This window comes from Mus musculus, chromosome 2 (genome assembly GCF_000001635.26).
Source record: "Mus musculus strain C57BL/6J chromosome 2, GRCm38.p6 C57BL/6J".
In the NCBI taxonomy this organism is placed as follows: domain Eukaryota; kingdom Metazoa; phylum Chordata; class Mammalia; order Rodentia; family Muridae; genus Mus; species Mus musculus.
Genome location: NC_000068.7, coordinates 78,040,334 through 78,062,429, shown reverse-complemented (window position 1 = coordinate 78,062,429; position 22,096 = coordinate 78,040,334). Strand labels below are relative to the sequence as shown.

The following is a 22,096-nucleotide window of genomic DNA, read 5'->3' as shown; positions in this document are numbered from 1 at the left end:
ACACACACCAGAGGTATATGGCCATCAGTCACCGTAGGAGCAACATCAAGCCCTCCCACATGCAAATAAGGTTTCCCCACAGCTCTCAGACCAAACCAATGAGAAGTACTTGTTGTCATACCCTTACCCACCCCAAAACTGTATATAAGAATCCTATCCAGAAAGATCAAAGGTGTGCGAGAACCACTCTGTTGTCTGAGCCTTCTGTCCTAAGAGCTGAAACACTTGGGAAGAGGTCTGCTCTCCCCAAACGCCTGAAACTCAACCACACTCCTCACTGGTTAGTAGGCCTCTCCTGGGCCCAGCCCAAACCGACTCAGTGCAGGGTGGCATGGAATAACCAAGTCGAGTAAGCAGACAGCAGAGAACCCTCACACCAGGCCGGGCCAGAGAGCTCCATGGAAAACCTCTGGTACACGGGCCCACAGCTCTCGATAAGAGGAATGCATCTTCTTTTCCCCCGTCTCTTTCACTTTGGTTTAACTATAAAGCTAATTTCTGCCTGATGGTTTCTGGGCTTAAAGGATGTGTTTGTCTTCTGAGCCACGTTCTTTCAGGGGAGAAAAGCAAGGGAGGGTGAGACAGGATCTCATGTAGCCCAAGCTGGAAAGTTATCCTCTCACTTTGGCCTTCTTGCTGCTAGGATCAGGGGTGTACTCCACCACACTGTGCAACTCTGCGCTATAAAAGTTAAACTGTGTTGCTCTCTTTTCTGCAACATGGAGTTTGTTGTTTACACTGTCTCAAGAATGTAAACACAGAGACTATCAGCCAGAGGAAATACCTGTGAGAATATTCCCCAGGAATCTCCAGCCCACTCACAGTTCTCTCTTTCTACACACACAGACAAACTCACACACACATTCATACACACAAACATACATTCTTTCTCTCGCGCACACACACACACACACACACACACACACATTCTCTCATTCTTTCTCTCTCATACACACTCACACAAACTCACACACACAAACACATACATTCTCTCACACACACACACATTCTCACTCTTTCTCTGTCACACACACACACACACACACACACACACTGCCTCCATGATCTTCTCCATCCTTTTAGCTGTCTTCCGTAAGTGCTATGAGACACAGGGCGCAGCCTTGCTTACCTTGCAAAGCAGCAGCTGCCTGCAGTTTGTTCATAGAAAAGCTGTGTTCAATATTTGTTCTTCTTTAACCCTTTCATCCCCCATTCCATGTGGTCACTCTTAATTGTTAGACAGGCCCACAAATATGGCCCTTCCCTTCGAGGCTGTGTTCTAAACAACAAAAAATATGGAACAAAAAAATCTTAAATGCAGAAATTTCGTTTAAATCATTATAAAATGAACGTATGTGTATCTTTAGTCAACTTGCCACTACATTGTGCCATACATTTGAAACCAAGCCCTGGCAGTATTGGTTATAAGAGGATCCAAATAAGTCATTTTCTTTTCTGTTTTAAGCAATTTATTTCAGGAGTGGTTTCTTTTCTATACAATTCATAGCTGTCTGTGTCGAGATGAAGATAACCATCTCTTTCCGTCTGAGGATTGTTATTCCCACATTGACTCAACAGAGATTTCTTGTATCTCGGTACTGTACTAAAACAGCTATAAATATCTACTTTTAATTCTCTGAGAATTTTATATATTATATTTTGATGATATTCACCTTCCCTTCCATACCCTTCCAAACCCTTCAAACATTGTATACTCTTGTTTTTTATAACTCCAGTTTTACATCCATACACTCTTGGATGTTTGGCTACCCACAGGGTTATAATCAACCTATCAGGAACTGTATCCTTAAAAACACTTGACTCCCCCTCTTCCCGGGGCTTTCTCTTGCCCCCAGCTCCTCAGCTCGGCATGACTCCTCGTGCTCCATCCCTTTTCCATGGTGGGAGCTCGCACAGGTCTCCTGCATGTTCTTACGATCGCCATAGTTCATAGGGGCGACTGCCCTGGATGGTCCGGAAACCCGGTTTTCCTGTTGCGGTCCGCCCTCTGTGGTTCTTAAACTCTGCCCACCTCTCTTCCACAAGGAAATATGCGCCCCATTTGGGGCTAAGCACTCTATAGTCTCTTGTCTTATGCCTTTCATATTAGAAATCTAAGAAGGTCTTACATATATGTAACACTTTTTCTACCTCAGCTAATCTGCCTACTATGAAAGTAAAATTCCAGTGACTCATCCCCTCCTACTTCCTCCCACATGGTAATTTGTCCGACCGATAGCTTTCTCATTCTGTCAACCATTAATCCAATTCAAACACTGCTATTTCCTAGCATTACTAACTATAATCCTCTCGGGTTTCCCATCAGAATTTTAGGTTTTGCTCCTGAAAAAAAAAAAATGCCTTCAAAACCCTCGTTTCGGGCAGGTCTGCCAATTTCCACAAACTGATAGGCTTCAATCCAAAAAAAGAAAAAAAAAATGTAGCAGGAAGTGGCTCGTGGCTTGAGAGGCCATTCACCAAGGCCACTCATTAGAACACTGGAACGCAGGCTGTCAGTTTGAGCACTTCTGCTCTTCTTTCTAATGAACCCAAGGTAAATATATGTTAGGCGTGAGTGTTATGAAAGGCGTCTCCTCAGAGTGAAAATTAGCAAATTGCATCTGCTTAATAACAGGTCTGCTTACTGCTTCCTTACATAAAATACAGATATGTGCTTTCTGTCATAAAAATGTTTAGACATACCACACAGCTATGGTATTAATATAGCCCTTTGTGTCTGCTATGTTTCAAAGCACTGTTTATTTCATAATTAGAAAATTGTCTTTAATCCTGATGAATGAATAAAATTGCCCAAATTACAGGAGATCTGTATTATAACTCAAAGGGAGTAGCCTTAGCTCAATGCTTAGAAACACAAAAAGCAGTGAATGAATAGCTGTGGAAGACTATTTTTAAATTGATGAAATGGGGCCAGTGATGTGGCTCAGAGATAGACTGGATGCTTAGGATGCAGAAAGCCTAGGGGTTCAATCCCAAGCACCAAAGGCAAACAAACCAAAAACTGGTGATGTCATTGACTGTAATGACCTAGTTTGAACATACACATTTCATATTTTAAATAAATTACTAAATTTGATTAGTGCAGATACGTTTTTATTCTAAAATTAAACCAAATTCAATTGGAAAGCGTAGCATGGGGGAGGTGTCTGCCTACTAAAGGGGGTTTCCAAGCCCCAGGCTTATTTACACATTATGTGCAAAGGAAGGAGAGGCCACACACTGTACAGAGACACCAAAGCAGCAGCAGAATGAGGTGATCCTATTCAGTGGGAAGCTGAAACCAAACAAATGAATAATTGATAGATATATCAAACAAGGAAAGCAATAGGTCAGAAAGGCACAAGGCACAAAGTCTCAAAGGCAAGTCCCCAGTGCTTCCATCTGCCTCTCTTTCTTTGCAGCTTGGTTATTCATCATTTTTAGAGTGCTTTAATTGATAGGTTAATCAAGTATAGTTAACCATCACCTCATTAACCATCACCTAACCCCAGATATACTAGTATAGCTAAGAACTTTTCTTACTAGAAAAAAAAAAAAACAGTAAAATGATCTTCATTTCTGATGACAAAAAGGGAAACTGCATTGGCTTATTTAAAGCAACATTCTATCAGCATGACAAATTTGCTACAATAATCAACTTATAAAGAAGGGGGATGTTTGGGTTCACAGTTTCAAAGATTTTCTTTTCATGGTTTTCTGGCTGGATTGCCTTGGTTGGGTAGACATTCTGAAAGAAAGCCTGTGGCAGGGAGGAAAAGAATGGCATCTCACCATCTCACCCAAGCGCATTCTCCACTCATCAAACTTCCTTCCAGGAAGCCATGTCTTCTAACAGCTGCTTCACCTCCCAGTGTCGCCACAGGCTAGAGACCAAGTTTTAATATATAGGCCTTGAAAGATGCCCAAGGTCTAAACTATATAAAACATTTAGTGCATTCTTTTTACATGAACAAGCTAGAAGAAAGATATATTTTACTCCTCTTTGGTGTCATTAGCAACCAACATGTAAATGACAGCCATGTGAGCTCCTGAGAGCTCAGAGAACACTGCAAATAAAAAGGAGGAAGAAGATTATAAGAGCCAGTTGTAAGGGAGGATTCCTGAGAGATAGCTTCTGCTCTAAATGACAAGAAAGGTATTGCCTCCGCAAACTCGCAACAGCTGTAGTTACCTGCCCAGGACCTATATGAGAAGACGGCCAGAGAAAACCAGATACTTACCTTAAACCCCAGCATGGATGAGGAGAATCTCATAAAGGCATTTGAGGAGTTATTGGCAACTGATAGTTGCTGAGAGAAAGAGAAACAATTTTCTTCAAGGACGTATCCCCTAGTAGGTCAATCGCATACCAATGAGTGACCACACACCATATGAATATATCCTAATTGAACTCAGTAAGTTATTAAAAGTTAGAGAGAGAGAGAGAGAGAGAGAGAGAGAGAGAGAGAGAGAGAGAGAGAGGAAGTTGGGAGGAGAATGTCATGGAAATAGTCCAAGAAAAGGATGAATTGGACCATTGAGTAATAGGTAGAGGGCATCAAAATACATTGTACATAAATATGAAATACGTTTTAAAAGTCTAAAAGAAGTCCAGTGGTGGTATAAAGGCTACCTAAAATGTATGTTGGCACAATGGCCTCTCTGTCCCTTGCCCATGCTTACCCCTGAGAATACTCTGCCTTACTCTGTGATAAACCCTATCTTCAACACTTCGAAAAGTTTCTTATAGAAAAAAAAATCCTAAAATGTGCATCTAGAAAAGGCCTTGGATAACCGAACAATCTTAGTTAAAAAGTAAAATACTAAATGAATTACCATTCCAGATTTTAAAACTTAGCATACAGAGCTATAGTAATAAAGACAATATGGTACTGACACAAAAGCAGGCATGGAACAAAATAAAACATTCAAACATGAGCACATGTCACTCCAACCATCTGACATGCAGCTCTCTCCCACCATCAGAGAAACTTCTATTTAGAGCAAACTGAAACCCTTGCAGAAAACCACAATAGGTCAAAAGGAAGAGACTAACGGACCCTGGAGATCCCAACCCCAGCAGATATATCTACAACACAACCCTGCACCTGGAACTCGGGGAACATTACAAAAAGGAGGACAGTAAGATTGTGAAAATCAGAGGATCAGGAAGTCTATGTCTATGCTAGAAATGACAAGAAAGCTACCCTCAGGAAGCCTCAACAATATGGCTGCCTCAACAAGACCCAAAGGGTGACAACATCTGTAGACACACTAATGCAAAAGGAAGAAATCTCACAGAGTCCTACCCCTAAACACAGAGCTATAGGCAACGGCAACGAGTGATGCAGACAGTGAGAGAATTATCCTTTCTCAGGGAAGGGCTCCCTCGTTGGGTGTACACTACAAAGTGACCAGCCTTGAACTCATATACATACAACTACATTAAACAAACTCAGTAGGTCATATATCTACATGTACACACTTGTATGTGTATGTGTATATGTGTATATAGCAATAATTATCAAAGAAAAGGAGTCAAAATTTTGATAGGGTGTGAGGAAAGATATGGAAGTAAGTAAGGGATAGCGCATGGCAGTGGATGAAAGGAAAACATGGGGAGGGATTTTTAAGTATTTATTTTATTTTTTATTTTTATACTTATTTTATTTTATATATTTAAAATAAAATAAATGAGAAATAAAATGAATGAGAAAATTAAAAATTAATATGAGTAGTAAAATGTAATGTATATTATGTAATTAATATATAAAATAAAATATGAAGCTAATTAGCTAATTAAAATGAATAAAATATTATTGAACACATTCTCTGTGCATCACATTGCTAGACAAGGACAAGTGTATAACATCAGCCAGCCTGCATCTGGGAAGCACGTAAGAAGCTTATGTCTTTATTATAGTTAGTTTGTAGGTACTTCATGTTCACACGTGACCTTTTCCATCACTCATTTACTGAGCACGCAATACAGTAACTAGTGCCAGGAACTTTGGTAGTCAACATCTGAAAACACCAGTGCATATTTATTCAGTCTTGAGGTGCCCAAATTAGGAGGGGAGAGAGAAAGTAAGTACCCAGTGGGAAACCTCTGTTGCAAGTGCATTGAGGGAATTAAGCCACGGTGATTTGCCTTATCGAAGATATAAAGTAATGCTAGTCACATAAAGCAGGGGGTATTTAGTTTCCTTGCTTGTTTAGGAAGCAAACTTCCTAGCAGTATGTAGTTCATCTTAAAAGAACACCACCTTCGGACCACCCACCAAATGGCTGTCTCTGGGCACAATTACCACTTGGCATCTGCTGAGATGCGCAGCAAGGGTATTAATTACCACTCGCCATGTGATTAATGTATCGGTTAGTTCTTGGTGAGGTCAGTGTGTTTTGTAGATCTCAGATTAATGATTCCAATCTGACAGACAACAAGCCACCAAACAGTTACCAGGTGACAAAAATATTACGTTACCGTTGCTGGAACTAAAAAGTGTAGTCTAGCTATGAAATAAACCTCATAGCAGAACTACCCACTTTAAAAGGAAAGTGTTTCTATATTTTCTAAATAATCTCAAGCATAAATTCTAGGGTCTGGGTTTTTTTTCCTGTGTGTGTGTGTGTGTGTGTGTGTGTGTGTGTGTGTGTGTTCAGTTGACAGGTGCCACTAAATACCAAGTCAGTTACCCCTGCCATTTACACGTTAACCATATACTAGGTTAAGTACAGCAGGGCCTGGTGTAGCACTCCTGGAATCCAAGCATTCATGAGGATCTGGAGTTCTAGGTCAGCTTGATGTAGAGAATCAGCCTGGGCTACCAGAGAACTGTCTCAAAAATGAATAAATATCCCAAGTACTGTGTGAGAAGATATTTTAACAGATCATGCTCCTTGGCATTCTCAGAAAAATCTCACAGGTATATTATATTACAATATATTTTATATTGTATTATATTATATTATATTATATTATATTATATTATATTATATTATATTATATTATATGGAGTACTTTCTAAAAGAAAAATGAAGGAAAAAAAGGAAAGGGAAGGAATAAAGATAAGAGAAAAAATCAGTCAATACACAATGACTCAGTGGATAACAGCATTTGCCACTCAGACTCAACAACCTGAGTTTGGATCACTGGGACCCGTGTAAGAACAAAACTGTGTGTGGTACCACAAGCCAGTGCTATAACTGGGAGGTAGAGACAGAATATCCTGAAACTCCCAGGCCAGTTAGACTGGTTATGCAGCAGTGAAGAAAGCCTGTCTCCAAAAAGGTAGAAAGTTAAAGAGTGATACCCAAAAGTTACCATCTGACCTGAATGTGTCCTGTAGCGCGTGCGCACACACAAACACACACACACACACACACACACACACACACACACCAGTAATCGTAGCTCAGTCAAAGAAAATTTGGCAGGATAGCTATGTTTCTGTTTCCTGACATCTAGTAAAAGTAACCCAGGACTCTGTTACACTTCCCTTGGGTGGTGAACCCCCTGAGAAAGAAGCCATTCGTTAATTATTTTTATAGCTTCAGATGCTGGCTTACAGTGTAACATAGGGGTGAGCAATGAAGCTGGGTTGTTCACACAAGGAATCGGGACCGTGGAGAATCACATTAACATATATACCATGTGTATACAAGATACCTGCCCCTTAAAAACAGTTCATCTGCCAAGAGGCACCCAGCTCAAGTCACAGAGCACACACCTGCCCAGTGCGAGAAGCTCCAGCAGAAACAGGATTCCTAGCCTAAAGCCTCCTTTAGGATTAATACATTTCTGAGATAGCATCGATATTTTGTATCCCAAGGAGGAGAACAATTTCACCGTGAAATCCCTTGTATATATTTCACTTCTAAACATTGAACTAACTTATGGCCTCTCCACCTATACAAAATGTATCCTCATGTAACATTGCTCAGTAGCAATATCAAGAATGTATTATCAGCCAGTGATGTTTTAAAAGGTCAGTCTTAACATTCTTTGACTGAAATCCTACAATGCTCCAAAACCCCTAAGGCAAAGTTCTAGTAAAACCCAGCCTCCCTTTCCTCCCTGACCTACCTCCTGAGTGATGCCAAGGCATTGTTGCCTTATGATTTCTGTTCCCTTCACCCAGGCTCTCTTCTCCCTTTCCTTGTCAGGGCTTTGGGCAATTTTACTTTCTAAATGAAGTCTAGTCTACCTTCTCTGTTTATAATGGGAACTGAAGGGAATCATATTCTATAAACTCCAGACATGACACACTGGCATGAAACGTCTTTTGAACCAAAGGCAATTGAGAAACAGGAAGTGCAGAAAATACTACCCCTCCCGCCCTTTCCCTTTCTGCCTGAAAGCCAGACACACACTTCCCTTGTAACAGTCCCGCCTTGATGCTTCCCATACCAGAAAAGGACTCTTAGAATTACACACAACCAACCTGACCCTACATAACAAACACTACTAAACACCCAACTTCTCCCATATACTTACCTCCTACAATTGACTTGCCCCAAAACCTCTGAAGTATCCATCTTTGTGTGTGAGCCACTTCTCTACAACTGTCCTTTCTTAAAGGACAGAGCCTTCCTCACCCATCACATCCTATTCTCCTATTCTATTTTCTATACAACATCTCTGATGATCCCATATACTATGTAAATATATAGCATTATTATATATTTGTATGCATCTAGATACACAGAAATGATAGATAGATAGATAGATAGATAGATAGATAGATAGATAGATAGATAGATAGATAGATATAGTTAATAGGTTTAAAGTTGGCTTCCCTTTATTATAAGGAAAGTCAATGAAAATAGAGATATTTTAGATACTAGTTTACTTTTTGAGAATTCCATCCATGCACATGACACCTTCTTAATCATGGTGACTCCAGCCCTTCCCCTAACTCATACCAGATCCATTTCCATCCACTGATCCATTCTTGACTTCATGTCACCTTTTTTATATAACCCACTAAGTCCAATTTGTGCTGTCCGTTCTCTCATTAGTGTGGGGCTACCCACTGACCTAGGGAACAAACCCTTAAAGAAAACTGACTCTTCATAGCTCCTTGACTAGGGATGGGGGTGTTCCAGAGCCTCTCCATCCGCTATGCTGCCATGTGATACAGGCCTTGTGCAGGCCTTGTGCACAGCTGCTACAAGTTCATGAGCATCTCAGTCCTGACAAAACAGCATGTCCAGAAGACATCATTTGCTCTGGTCCTCTCTGACTTCTGGTACTTATACTGTTTGTACCTTTCCCTTCTGCAATGGCCCTGAGCCTTAGGGAAAGGCAAAACTTAGATGTGTCATTTGTGGCTGAGCACTCTGCAGACACAGATTCCCTGCATTCAGTTATGAGTTTCTGTTTTAACTACTGCCCACCAGACAAAGAAAATTCTCTGATGATGTTCCAGAGCTATCCTAATCTATGAATATGGAGATACAAATTTAGAGACAAGTTTGCCACTATAGGACAAGGATTGTTGACTCTTGTTGTTCTCTGATGTCGTACAGGTTCGTTTTGTGGCAACTTGACACAAGCTAGAGTCATCAGAGAGGAGGGAGCCTCAATTGAGAAATGCCTTCATAGTATCTGGCTGTAGACAAGTCTACGGAGCATTTTCTGATTTAGTGATTTCTGGGGAAGGGACAAGCCCACTATGGGTGGTGCCATCCCTGGGCTGGTGATCCTGGGCTGGTTCTATGAGAAAGCAGGCTGTGTATATAAAAGAGTAAAAGTACAGAGTTTCTCGTGTAGTCCTGGTTGTCCTGAAACTCTGTCTGGGGGTTTGGGGGGAGAGAAAGGAAGGGAGGGAGGGAGGAAGGGAGGAAGGGAGGAAGGAAAAGAAGAAAGAACAGAAAAATAAGGAAAAAGAAAAGAAAAAAGCAAGAAGAAAAGTTTATTGCTTATAATCACAAAATGACTTTAGTAGTAAGATGTATTCTAATTTGACAGATTTTTGAAGAAATGTCTATCAGAATTCACTACTCACTTTTTAATATTTAGAAGTTATAATTGTAGGAACAAAATATTCCCTTTTTGCCAAGGAAAAGAAACAACAGTGGTATGATACCTTTTTTGAATAAGCCACTGCTGTGCGTGGATATTCTTGTAACTACGCAGATTATCAACTATTCTGAGTGGAAAAGAAGTGGGGAATGTACAGGGATATATAATTCTGGCTAGTATGAGCAATGTAGTTAGTCATGACCCAGAAGGGGAAATCCGCCCTAGAAGGAGGAGAAAGAACATTTTAGACAATAAGCTTTTGAAGGACATACTAAGCTTTGGAAACTGTTACCTTGGAATAATGAAAGTCCTCTTAAACTCATAGGGTCATTGATTTTTCTCAAATTAATTTTATTAGAAATCTGAATTCTCACAAAGTCTGATGAAAATATTTACCAACATCATCCTTTATCTTCAGGGTTTCGTGCTGTGCTCTAATGGTAACCAGAAAATGGGATTCTGAGAACCGTTTTGACAAATAGCAGCTACATCACAAAGCATGAGTAAGCCACATTTCAAATGGAGGAGGGTTTAATGGCCTAATAACCAAGACGTGAGAGAAAGCAGCTAACAGGAAGACAGAAGTCACTCTTACGGTCGCAAGAACACAAACCAACATCTTCCAAAGCGAGAACTGTAAACGCTGAGAAGTCACGAAGTCATTCCATTCTATGAGGAACGGTGTCATGCACCCTTTGATTTAGTAACGAAGCTATGAAAAAGGTAGAACTGCTAACCGCATGTATCTGCAGTAGCTCCTTTTCTGTAATGGAGGATCCATTTTGAAAAGAGAGTGTTGGTAGATGTGAGATTTAAAAAACATTATTCATCCCTTTGTCACAGCAGGATGACTAAGCCTGCTGCCACCAAGAGTTGTCTCAGTATTCCCTGATGAAGGCTCTTTAATAGGATGAACTGAACACCACTACTTAGCTATTTTCACAAACCAACAAGAGAGCATAGGAGAGCCTCTGAGAAGCAAGGTTTTGCTTTGTATTGATTGAATATGTTTATGTTTGCAGACAGAAACGTACTGCTGCAGTGCCATAGGTGGAGAGACTCACCAATTAAGTGGCGAATTGACTCCAATACGGATCGGACGCCTCCGTTTCCCAGTCACGGGTGCTTGACAACACTCAGGATCTGTGCGTGCTCTTTTGAACCTAAACTAAATCCAAACAGAAATCCCAAAAGCTTGCACCTTCCTTAATACAGCTGGTTTGAGTGACATGAGGTCGCTCAACTTTGTCATAAACCCCCGCTGCCTTGGCCACGCCCACAGAAAAGAAGCCTCTGGAATCTAGGAAGTCGCGTGAGACAACGTGAGACACCATAGCCACTCCGTAGCTTTTGCTGTTCTCTATGACGTACCATTTAAAGGGGGGGGGGGGGGAGTCGGCAAGAATTTTGTAGGATAGGAGCATAAACTCAACAAATGAACCAAGTTAAACTGTCCATGGTTGGGCCCTAGCCAACTGTAATGTCAAACTGAAGGAGAAAGGCCCTTTGGCTCCCAATCCTTACTACACATTTCTTTCCTCCATCCTCTTTCTTTGGGCTTTCCAGCGCAAGCCTCTCAGTTTCCTTGGCTAATCTGCACTTATAGGGAAACTTGGTATGCTTTATGATGCAAGGGTTTAACAAGTTGCTTCTTACAGTAATATTTACATTTCAAGAAGTGATACTTGGACGAGCCTTGAGAGAGGACCAGAAGCTGGAGTTCCTGCGGGGTTGAACCCCGTCCGTGGGTGTCGAGAATTCAGCCTAGCATCATGTGTCCTTTCACACAACGGTTCAGCATATTTCATGTTTTATATGTTACAACTATGTTTCCTTCCAGGCTGCCTTTTTCTGTGGGAACATATATGGTTTTCTAGAACAAATATTTTTTAAAATTCGCATTCTAGGTTTCAAAACCTGGTTTAGTACAAAAAAAAAAAAAAAAAAAAAAAAATCTTTCCTTACAGAAAAATTTCAAACTCTGCTGAAAGACTTCAGGGTTGTCCAGGCAAACGTTTTCACTCTGCCTGATCAATATGAACAACTCCCCTCGCATCAGCACTAAGCTAAATGTTTTGCTGTCGTAGTAGCCTTTAAACTAGGGCATATAGCTGAAGGACCCCTGAGAGCATACAGCCAAAGGTATGGTCTTTGTACTTTAGAACAGAATAGTGTGGTTTCAGTCAGAATATCCCTCCAGGAAGTAGAAATATCTTCAATTTTGGGTTTGTGTTCTTAGCTTCAAGGGGAAAAAAAGGGGAAATAAAAGAAAAAGGGAGGAAGGAAGAAGTAGTTGGGGGAAGGGTGTGGGCACTTTCCATCATATGACAAACCCTGCCCATTGTTAATAACAGAACTGACCATGACAACATATTCTATCAAATTTATACTACGATATGAGACAGCAACCAGTTTCTCATTGAGGCCACATTGTCAGTGCATTTAACTCCAATGCATGTGGGTAAAATGGTCTCCAGAGCTTCCTGCCACTGGAATCACCTGGGAAGATTTAATCTCACCGATGCCCAGGGACTGCCTCTGTAGCCTCTGGGCATCAGAAGATGTCAACATTACTCCATGTGATTCCTGTGTGTGGGTACATTGCTCATCAAAGGACAGAAGACAGACATATTCCAGATACCTGTTTGAACTGGTTGACTGAGCCAGCTTCATTGGGTATTTAACCAATGTTCGCCTTTGTAGCTTCCCTACATCCCACATTCTGTGAAACGGAGGCAGAAGTGGCTCACAGTCTTACAGAGCAGCCTTCTGACCCATTAATCAGTAGGTTGTTCCCCTCTCTTTTTCCCTCTGTGGGCTCTGACTCATGCTGCAGTAGAGAAAAAGACAAACAGCCTAGTCAATAAATGACTACTGCTGTTGGATTGCCTTTCTTTGACTACAGTGAACAAGCCAGAAAGTGCCTTTCAGTAATACAGGAGCCGCTTAGGAACCAGGCTGCCACCTGGCGGCTTTCCTGAGCATTTCACTCTTCCTTCCAAAAGAAACGGGAATGACTAATCACAGCCTCCTCCTCATTTACACACTAGACACGGGCTCAAGGAGTCCTCTGCAATGGAGGCTGTGCTTCGAGGTGACACTCAGAATAAAACGGCAGAGGCAGCCCTTTCAAGAGGACAAGGAGGGCACACTGGCGTTCAAATACCCCACCCACCTGTTCACCTTTGAGGCTGTTCTTTGAGGGCTTTCAAGAGCGATGTCAGGTCAAACAGGAGGATAGGGATGGTTTGTGAAGAGCCCGAAGACCTTGTTTATGGTTTCTGAACATCAGGTCTACCTCGAAGCCTGGTGAAACTGCAGGTTGCAGTGGTCCAGCCCCAGAATTTCCAATTCAGGGGGCTTGGGAAGAATGTGAGGTTCTAAGGAATCTCAAATGATGCTGCTAGTCCAGAAATTGCACTTTGAAAGCCGCTGGATAAATCACCACTGATGAGTTAGCTGGCAATGGTCAGCAATCGGCTGAGGGCGTCAGCTTCCTTCGTCAGCACACAGGACTAGGAAGAAAAGGCATGCACGGGGCCTCTCACTCAGTTCAAAGATATTGTCTCTGTGGGGTCTCCCCTACATGTCCATGGAGAAGCGTAAGGGTATCAAAAATGTCAGGTAGAAATTGGCTAGGATCAGAAGTGGATAAAATGTCTCTTGGCTGTTTTGCCTAGAGTCCTCTGGGCTCTCTTGGGAAACATTGGGTAATCTTTTCCCTAAATACTACATCATCCCAATCCATTAGTTCAGCAGGAAGCAGACCTGCTTGACAAGCCAAAATAACATGCTGAGATGGATTTCAAAATGAAGATTTTATGGAGATATATACTATGACCGAAGAAAAACTAAGTCGTTTCCATTCTAATAGCGCCATCTAGTGGGAATTCGAGGATATTTGTTTTGCTCTATCTCAGTCAAAAATGGAAGTGGTTTACATATTTTGTGGCAACAAAGGGGTCCCTATCATTTGCTACTTTGGGTGTAAGACAGGAGAGCAGTAAGCAAAGCCAGAAGATTATGACTGTGTGAAAGAAGTTCTTTCAGCCACCCACATTTTCTACGAAATAAAGCCAAATCATCAGCTGAGGAACGTGGACAGACGTATGTTCACAAAGGCTTCTCACAAGTCACGTATCAAAAACAGTCAAAGCAGAGCAGTCACGTCACAGCACAAGGCATGGTGCTGGGTGTGTACAATACAGCTTCAAACCCCTAAGTACCACTAATCCATAATTAGATGAAGATACAGGGCCAGCTAACTCATATTCTGCATGAGTATACTAGTGATCAATGAACCGTACAGTTAGTTATACATGGTTGAATAAATCGAATTCTGTACTCTCTACTCTAGATTCCAGAAAAGGAAAACAGAAGGTGAAGGCAGAAATGCTAAGCCTAATTCTAAGAAGAAATCAAAAGGGGGATAATTGAGGATAGATAAAACAAAAATCCTATGTCCCTGGCCCATGAATGCTAACCAGAGAACTCTGTTGCAGATGATCTGATGGTTTAAATGTAACCATCTGTTGTAGTTAACCTTGACTGTCAACTCGATGGGATGGAGAATCATCACGGCATTTCTGTGGGGGAGTTTCTACATCAAGTTCACTGAAGTGGGGAGACCCACCCTAAACACAGGCAGCACCGTGACATGGGCTGGGGTGTAAAACTACATAAAAGGAAAGCCAACTAAACAGACAGCACTCATCCCTCTCTGCCTGGTACTGAGGATACACAGTGGCCAGCTAACCTATACTCCAGCCACCAACACCTCCTGCCCTGATGGACTAGACCCTCACACTGCAGCCCCAAATAAACCTTCTCTTAAGTTGCTCCTGTCATTTTTTTTCCCTGTAGCAACAAATAGAAGAGCTACCCTTCTGGCTGAGCCATGGGAACTTAGTAGAATGTTAATCAGAAATAATTTAAATTTTCTAATTACTTGATTGTTGAATTTGTGCTTTTCCATGCACAGCAGGCAGATGCGATGGGCATCTGATAATTTGTCAGATGGGTACCAATCTTATAGTCGTAGTCCAAGCATGTGACACGGGTGATGTAAGAGATCTGGCCTGCCCCTCTTCCTCTACTCCAAAAATCATGTAGTCTGGTTGCACAGTATGCATTTAGAATCTCTAATCAGAAAATCAGGAGTTTAAAACATCCCAAAAGCCTTTTTGTTTCTAAACATAGCCAACAAGATGCCAAAGGTAGTAGATTGAATGCTTGATCTATTACAGCAGGTGAAAATGCAGTTATGATGCGCACTAAATATGTGAAATTACCTTCAAGCCGTGTGTGTGTGTGTGTGTGTGTGTGTGTGTGTGTGTGTGTGTGTGCAATATAAACTAATTTTGTTTTTGAAAATGATTCTCATCTTTAAGATGCCTCATTGTATACATGCAGATAATCCCTAATCTGAAAAAAATAATCTGCAACTCTTCTAGTCTCAAGTGTGACAGCTAAAGGGAGAGTCAACTTCTGCTCCTATCTCCATCCTCAGCAAAAATTTAGTTCCCTTAGTCAGTGGAGGTGGAGTTGAGGGGAAAGGACAAAACAAGCATTTTACCTGACTTCTTTTTGTCCTAGAATCTTCTGTTGGCTGTTGTCATTGGTGTGCACAACACCAACTACCTGCAGTTTCCCTTCAGGTAGCAAGTGTCCAGAATATATCAGTTCAGAGGGCCCTGGATGATCTCACTTACATGGTAGACCCAACCGCAGCCATCTTCTCCCTACATCAACTTCCTCTGCTGGCTTCTTTCTATAGTTATCCCTGTAGCCACTGAACTGACTCTGGGGTAACAGATGGAGAGACAGTGAGGGCTTGAAACACTTGGTACATTCTTGGACTTCTGAGTACAGAGTAGACTGTTTAGCAGTTGACTTCTCCCTTTGTTATCCCTGTATAAACAACCACTGCTTTACTCATAGAGAAATTGACTTAGTAGACATACAGCTAGGAAATAACTCATTACTTTCTTTCTTAAGCCTTGGCAGTCTAATGGAAATATGACAGCCTATCACCCTGTGAGTCCCACATTCTCCCATTCTTCTTTTCATCTCCTCTTTACCCTACCCTAAATCTACCAAGTAGGAGAATAGAAACCTCACACTGAGGGCAGCAGGAAGTCAGGACTGTCATTAGCCTTGAAGGACAAGAATTACTTGGTGGAAGCTGGACCAAAGGCACAGTCGAGTTGGCGAGAGTGGGAGCTGACGCAGCAGAAGAGATGTAGTTCCTGTCACCAAAGCCACAATGAGGTAGAAACACATCACTGCCCTTGTGACCTCCAGTCTTCCTAATATTTTCTGTCGTGGACCCAAAGGAGCAGGGAGCTGACATGGAAAACCTAAAATGCCTGAAGTCTTTATCAACTCTATGGTACATGGGATGGAGAGTCAGCAGGGCTGGAGACAGATCCAGGTAGTGAGAACAGAAAACTGGGGGGGGGGGGGGGAGAAGAAGAAGAAGAGGAGGAGGAGGAGGAGGAGGGAGGGAGGGAGGGAGGGAGAGAGGGAGAGAGGGAGAGAGGGAAGAGAGAGAAACAGACAAACAAACAATGGCTGACAGTCTGCCCTTTGTGCCCTAAGCACTAGCCATCTGTGGTCTTTATCTTCATTCGGAGTGGAATGAAAAGAGACCAACATACTTGTTTGTTTTCACCTCTGTGTACTCATCTGGATGTTCAGCTCAGGGAGAAAAATACCATAAAATAAAAATTACAAGAGGTGATTATTGTAAAAGAAGAGCTTCACAAAAGTAGGGTAAACTTTAAAATGGAGTTGCCTGTGCTGGAGCTCCGCAGTAACAACTACAGCTAAGTTGTCTTTGACCTTCAGGAACAAGAGGTAGCAAGCACATTTTCTAAACTGGCCAATTTCAATTAACATGATAATGAACTTCCCTCTGCTTTAGTCTTCACCAAAAAAGAAAAGAAAAAATCAAAATGCCCTTGGGGAAGCCTGATTTTGACCAATCAATTATTTTCTCGGGGTTTTTTTTCACTTCCTGTCCCCGCCTTACAAGAGAAATAATTTTTAAATGACCAATTTGGTGTTTCTTGTCTGCCTTTTGTCTTCCAGCTTTGTCTCCATCTATAAAACTAACCTCTGCTAGACTCAGTGTAAAACTTACTCATTTATAGAATGAAGTATTGCCTGATTCTAGAATCTCAAAGCCAATCAAGGACTTTACATACATTGCAGTGTGTGTGTGTGTGTGTGTGTGTGTGTGTGTGTGTGTGTGTGTGTGTGATCTCTATCAACATCCTGACATATGAGATTTGGTACCCAGTTTTCTGCTGTGTTAATCATTTCTGATAGTCACTTGTCCCTACAGTTTGACACTAAACTATAACATATTTTTTAAATATGTACTGTTGATAAAATTTTACCTAGTCCATTATTTCCTATTCAACTGAGATTTAAATATGTGCAGGATTTTTTTAAATTGTATTTAAGAATGTATATGTAATTCTATAGAGAAACCCTGAATGTATTATATTTCAGTACCTTCAACTAGCATTTTGTTAAGCTGTGTTTCTGTTTATTTTGAGAATCCCCACTCTAATAAATCTTCATTGAATTGTGTGTGTGCTCGCTATTGTGCTTTGAAGGAAAGATAAGCTCTTCAATTCCCAAGAGGCCAATTCTGGAGTAAGGGTTCATGAGCAAGTGATTTACTCAGACATCGCTCTCAGGAGAAAGGAGGCAGAGAGGAAGCAGAAGAGGAAGGAAAGCCAAGAACTGAGTTTCTGACCAAGTCCTGGGAATCGTGACCTCAGCCTGGTTCTACAGGGAACTCTAAATTTCCTTCAAGAAATTTGTCTCTGGGATTGGTTGTGATGTGCTCTCATGGCTACTGCTGGGTGCTAGCGAGAAGCTCAAGCTACCTTCTCAACATGATTGATTTTCTGTCCTAAGCTCCCCAAATGATGGACTATGATCTGAAAGAACCATCCCAACCAACTAACCAAACAAACAACTAACCAACTATTTAACCAACCAGTTAACCATCTAACTAACCAACCACCAACCCAATCAACTAACCAATTATCCAACTAACTAACCAATCATCAAAAGAAACTTCTTTACCTGAGATGCTTTCAGATAAGGATTTAATCACAGCAACAGAGAAGCAAGATAAAACAAACAAAAAAAAACAAAAAATGGCCTCCAAAACTGATTCTGCTGCTGGACAGAACCTGGGGATGTTCTCTTTTTTTGGAGAAATGGGGAAAACATAAGGACTCGTGATGGCAAAAGGCATAGAAAAATCTAACATAGAGCTTAATTGGCTCTTCCTGTAGAACCCGGAAGATCAGTGTGTTCAGAGTAATGCAGACTGAGAGACTGTCTAGTCATAGGATTTCAGTGGAAGATAGACTCCATGAAAAATTTAACTAGAAGTCACCGTGTGATATTTTGGTCTCAAATCTTTCTTATTTTGCCCATGCCCAGTGGAACTGAGAAAGGCAGAATTAAAAGATGATGGGATGATTTCTTAGATACCCCCAGATGCCCCCTGCTCTGGCATGTTCTCCCTTTTGTTTATAATAAACATTTTATTCCACATTTTAAAAAAAGAAATTTGTCTTTGTGCAAAACAAAATAACTAGGATTTCATTTTCTTGAATATTAGACAAGTAGCCTAAGGTTGACCAAAGGACATATACAGGCATGAGCCACCCTCAGTGACCATCTCCTCCAATAAAACCACACCTCCTAATCCTACCTAAACAGTTCCACCAAGAGTGAAATATTCAAATATATGAGGCCATGGTATCATATTGTTCAAGCCACCACCCTAGGCATGACCACCTCCAGCTGCTCACCCTTCCCCTGAGATGGGGTAGAGGGGTAAGCATATGAGAGGTATATATTTAGTCTTTGTTCTCAATTCCTAGAAAAGAGTTTCTAAGGGTTTACACATCTCTCTCTCTCTCTCTCTCTCTCTCTCTCTGTGTGTGTGTGTGTGTCTGTGTGTGTGTCTGTGTGTGTCTATGTGTATCTGTGTGTGTGTCTATGTGTGTGTCTGAGTGTGTATCTGTGTGTCTATGTTTGTCTGTGTATGTGTTTGTCTGTGTGTATGTGTATGTGTTTGTCTGTGTGTATGTGTCTGTGTAAGTGTGTGTATGTGTGTGTGTCTGTGTGTGTGTCTATGTGTACCCAGAGATAGAGCCTAAGACCTTGCTAGTTGAGTTAGTATTCCTTTATTGAACTATATCTACAGTTATTTGTTATTTGTGTTTTTATTTTGAGACAAATTCCTACTAAATTGTTGAGGCCTGTGCCCACCATGTAACCAGCAAGACTAGAGTTTAAGATTCTCCCACCTCACCCTCTCAAGGAGCTGATGTTGCAGTCATGTGCTGCCACACTTGGCCTAAAAACCCTTGGGATTCCACGAGTGCTTCATGAGAGAAGCAGCTTCATTATTTATAGCTTACCTGAGGCTACTCAATTGGCTTGGTTTGGTTTCCCACGCCCATGTATCCCCCTGTGGACCTTTCCAGCGTCTCTATTCACTTGTGTTCTTTATACTATACCTGATGTCACTATAAAACCTAAGTAAACCCTAGGTGGAACTGCTCCCACCTGACAGAAAGATCGCTACTTATGGAAGCCAACACCTGAAAGATTCCCTATTCAGTTTCTCTGTAGCTTTGTTATAGATAAGTCCTCTGACTGTAGGCTACGCCAAGAGTTGTCTGAGTTACTTTTTGCTGACTGCCAGTAAGATCAGGTCTTCTGCTCCCTGCCATTTGAGCAGTAGTAGTCGCTGCCAAAGAATTCAGAGCCTCTTCCATGTTCCTCTGCTCTTAAGCTTGGAGGTCCTTCAAGCAAAATAATAACTGCCCTCCCACCCATGCCAACTAGCCAATAAAGGCTTGCTTTTTCCTCTGTTGCAGGTCCATCCTGGTTTTACAGAACTGACTCTCTTCCATTTGCAAGCTGTCCATCCCTCCACTCCCGTAAAGCCTTGCCTATATGTCTAGCATGTTTGCCTCTGTCTCATTCCTAGTGCTTCTGTGTGGACAAAAAGCAAAGTAACGTGAGTAACAGAAGTAGATGCACTTCCTGACTTCTTGAACAGGAAGAGGGGGTTGTTTATAGTTAGACAGTCATACAATTAGCACCTAAAGTATGGTTGTAACACTTAACCTATGGGGGTTGAAGAAACTCTGCAAACTTAATGTCAGAACTGAGTTAAAGTGTAGGACACCAAGTTGTTTTGAAATTTGTTGGAAAAATGGTTTGGGCAACAAAGAGGACCAAACCCCACCATTTGGCACCAAAAGTATTCTGAGAAACAACGTGGATCATCACAACAGCAATAACAGTAGGGATACTAAGGGATCTGGCTGTCATCCAACAGTGTCTAATTTGATCATCCACAAACTCATTTCTTTATATTGGAAATTACCCTGTAAATGAAAACCATAAGAAAATAACTTGGCCCATATTGGACCAAATGCAGCCAAGTAAAAAGTTATGGTACAGGGAAAGTGTACCGTCACCGATGAAAACAAACGTTTCGACACATTAACATCAGCTGGGAATCTTTAACTATGTTCATGAATAGACTCAACCTCTAGACATTCTAATTTGCTTGGTATTGGATGTGACCTGGTCATTAGAATTTTCCAGAACGAATCCTACTCCCTGGGGTGATTCTAGTTTAGGGAAGTTGAAGAAGCACTGACTAAAGCAATGAAGACCAATTTGAATCACCTTCACCAGGAACAGATAACAGTAGGGCTTGAGAAATGAGTAAAATTGCTTCCATAATGAGAAATAGAGGGGCTGACAGCAGCTACAAAAAACATGGCACAAATTCAAAGGCAAGAGTTAGTATAACTAATGGGGGCAAACAAGGCAAACAATTCAAAAATGTCTTTCTAAAACTCGTAGGACAAAGTTTTGCAGATTAACCTGCAGCCTAGAAATCAAGCAGTGGCCTTTCTTGGATTGTACCCAGAGGGAAATTGTGCTAAGTGTTTATTGAAGAGTAAAATAATGAAAGGGACATTAAGGAAAATGCAGCATCCATAATATAATGCAGGAGGCAAGTTCAGATTATTAGAAGTCCAAAATTTTCATCAAGATACCCTTACCACTACAGCGATCCTAGCCAAGGCAATAGCCCTCAAAGAAGAGGGGAAGTGACAAACAAGAGTACATGAAGAAGAGAAAAGTCTTGATCCTGGTGGAAGTGAAGAGCAGTAACGATAAAGCCAAATGTGGGGTCCACTGTCTCCTCTTACACCTGATCACATGACTCACCTTCAGTTGGACAGGGAGACATCAGACAGTCCTTGCTCCTTTCAGGAAATCAAAACGTGATGGGAAGAGAGAGACACTAAGTCCTCTACTTTCAACAGATCAAAAACAAAACTCTGTGGAGAATATATACACAGAGAATTCTCAGGGGAAATGTCAGTGACGTTGTTTTCTTCCATCCCTGGAAAAGAAGGAAGCAGATAGGGAACAGACTGTTTGGAGATTCAGAGTTGGAAGCATGGCTCATTGGTTAAGAACGTGGACTGCCCTGGCAGAGGGCCTGAGTTCAGTTCCCAGTACCCCCATCTGGTGACTTAGGGCTGCCTATAACTCCAGCTCTAGGAGATCTAACGCCCTCTTCTGGTCCCTATGGGCACCTGTACTCATGTGCACATCCCCACCCCAACCTGCACTGATGTATGCATCAATAAATCTTTACAAAGGAAACTTAGAAATCCATGGTAACAATGTTGTATACAAGTCTCCCACCACTCCCCATGCCTCAGGTTTAAGGGTCAAAAAGACCCAAAATAATGGGCGCTTCCCTCTCCCTGGAATGCAAAGACAGAGTGGGTGACTAAACTTTTTACCAACTACACGGCATCAAGGCTTCTGACATCTCAGGCATGTAAGGTCTCAACGATGGTCCTTCATTTCAGCAGCCCTGAACAGAGACTTTTGTACAGCAGTTATTTAAGAAAGTTGGTAGATCCAATTGTTATGTATGGTCATAAAAGTTTATGGCAGCAGCAAGTGATATTGGTGCCCACACTGAGG

The 22,096-nt window shown here is 41.5% G+C and overlaps 2 long non-coding RNA genes across 2 annotated transcripts in view; one reads left to right on the top strand and one right to left on the bottom strand.

Annotated features, from left to right (window-relative positions):
• Positions 1 to 11,253, bottom strand: part of 4930440I19Rik (RIKEN cDNA 4930440I19 gene) — a 143,254-nt gene extending 132,001 nt beyond the window's left edge. The window contains exons 1-2 of the long non-coding RNA NR_108098.1: positions 11,092 to 11,253; positions 1,130 to 1,279 (exon numbers count right to left, since the gene is read on the bottom strand). This is a non-coding gene — a long non-coding RNA (RIKEN cDNA 4930440I19 gene). The remainder of the gene's footprint in view (positions 1 to 1,129; positions 1,280 to 11,091) is intronic.
• Gm52519 lies at positions 10,446 to 14,719 on the top strand. Its single transcript, XR_003953861.1, has 3 exons — positions 10,446 to 10,750; positions 11,050 to 11,349; positions 14,530 to 14,719. It is a non-coding gene; the product is annotated as a predicted gene, 52519 (long non-coding RNA).
• Positions 14,720 to 22,096: the final 7,377 nt, after the last annotated feature.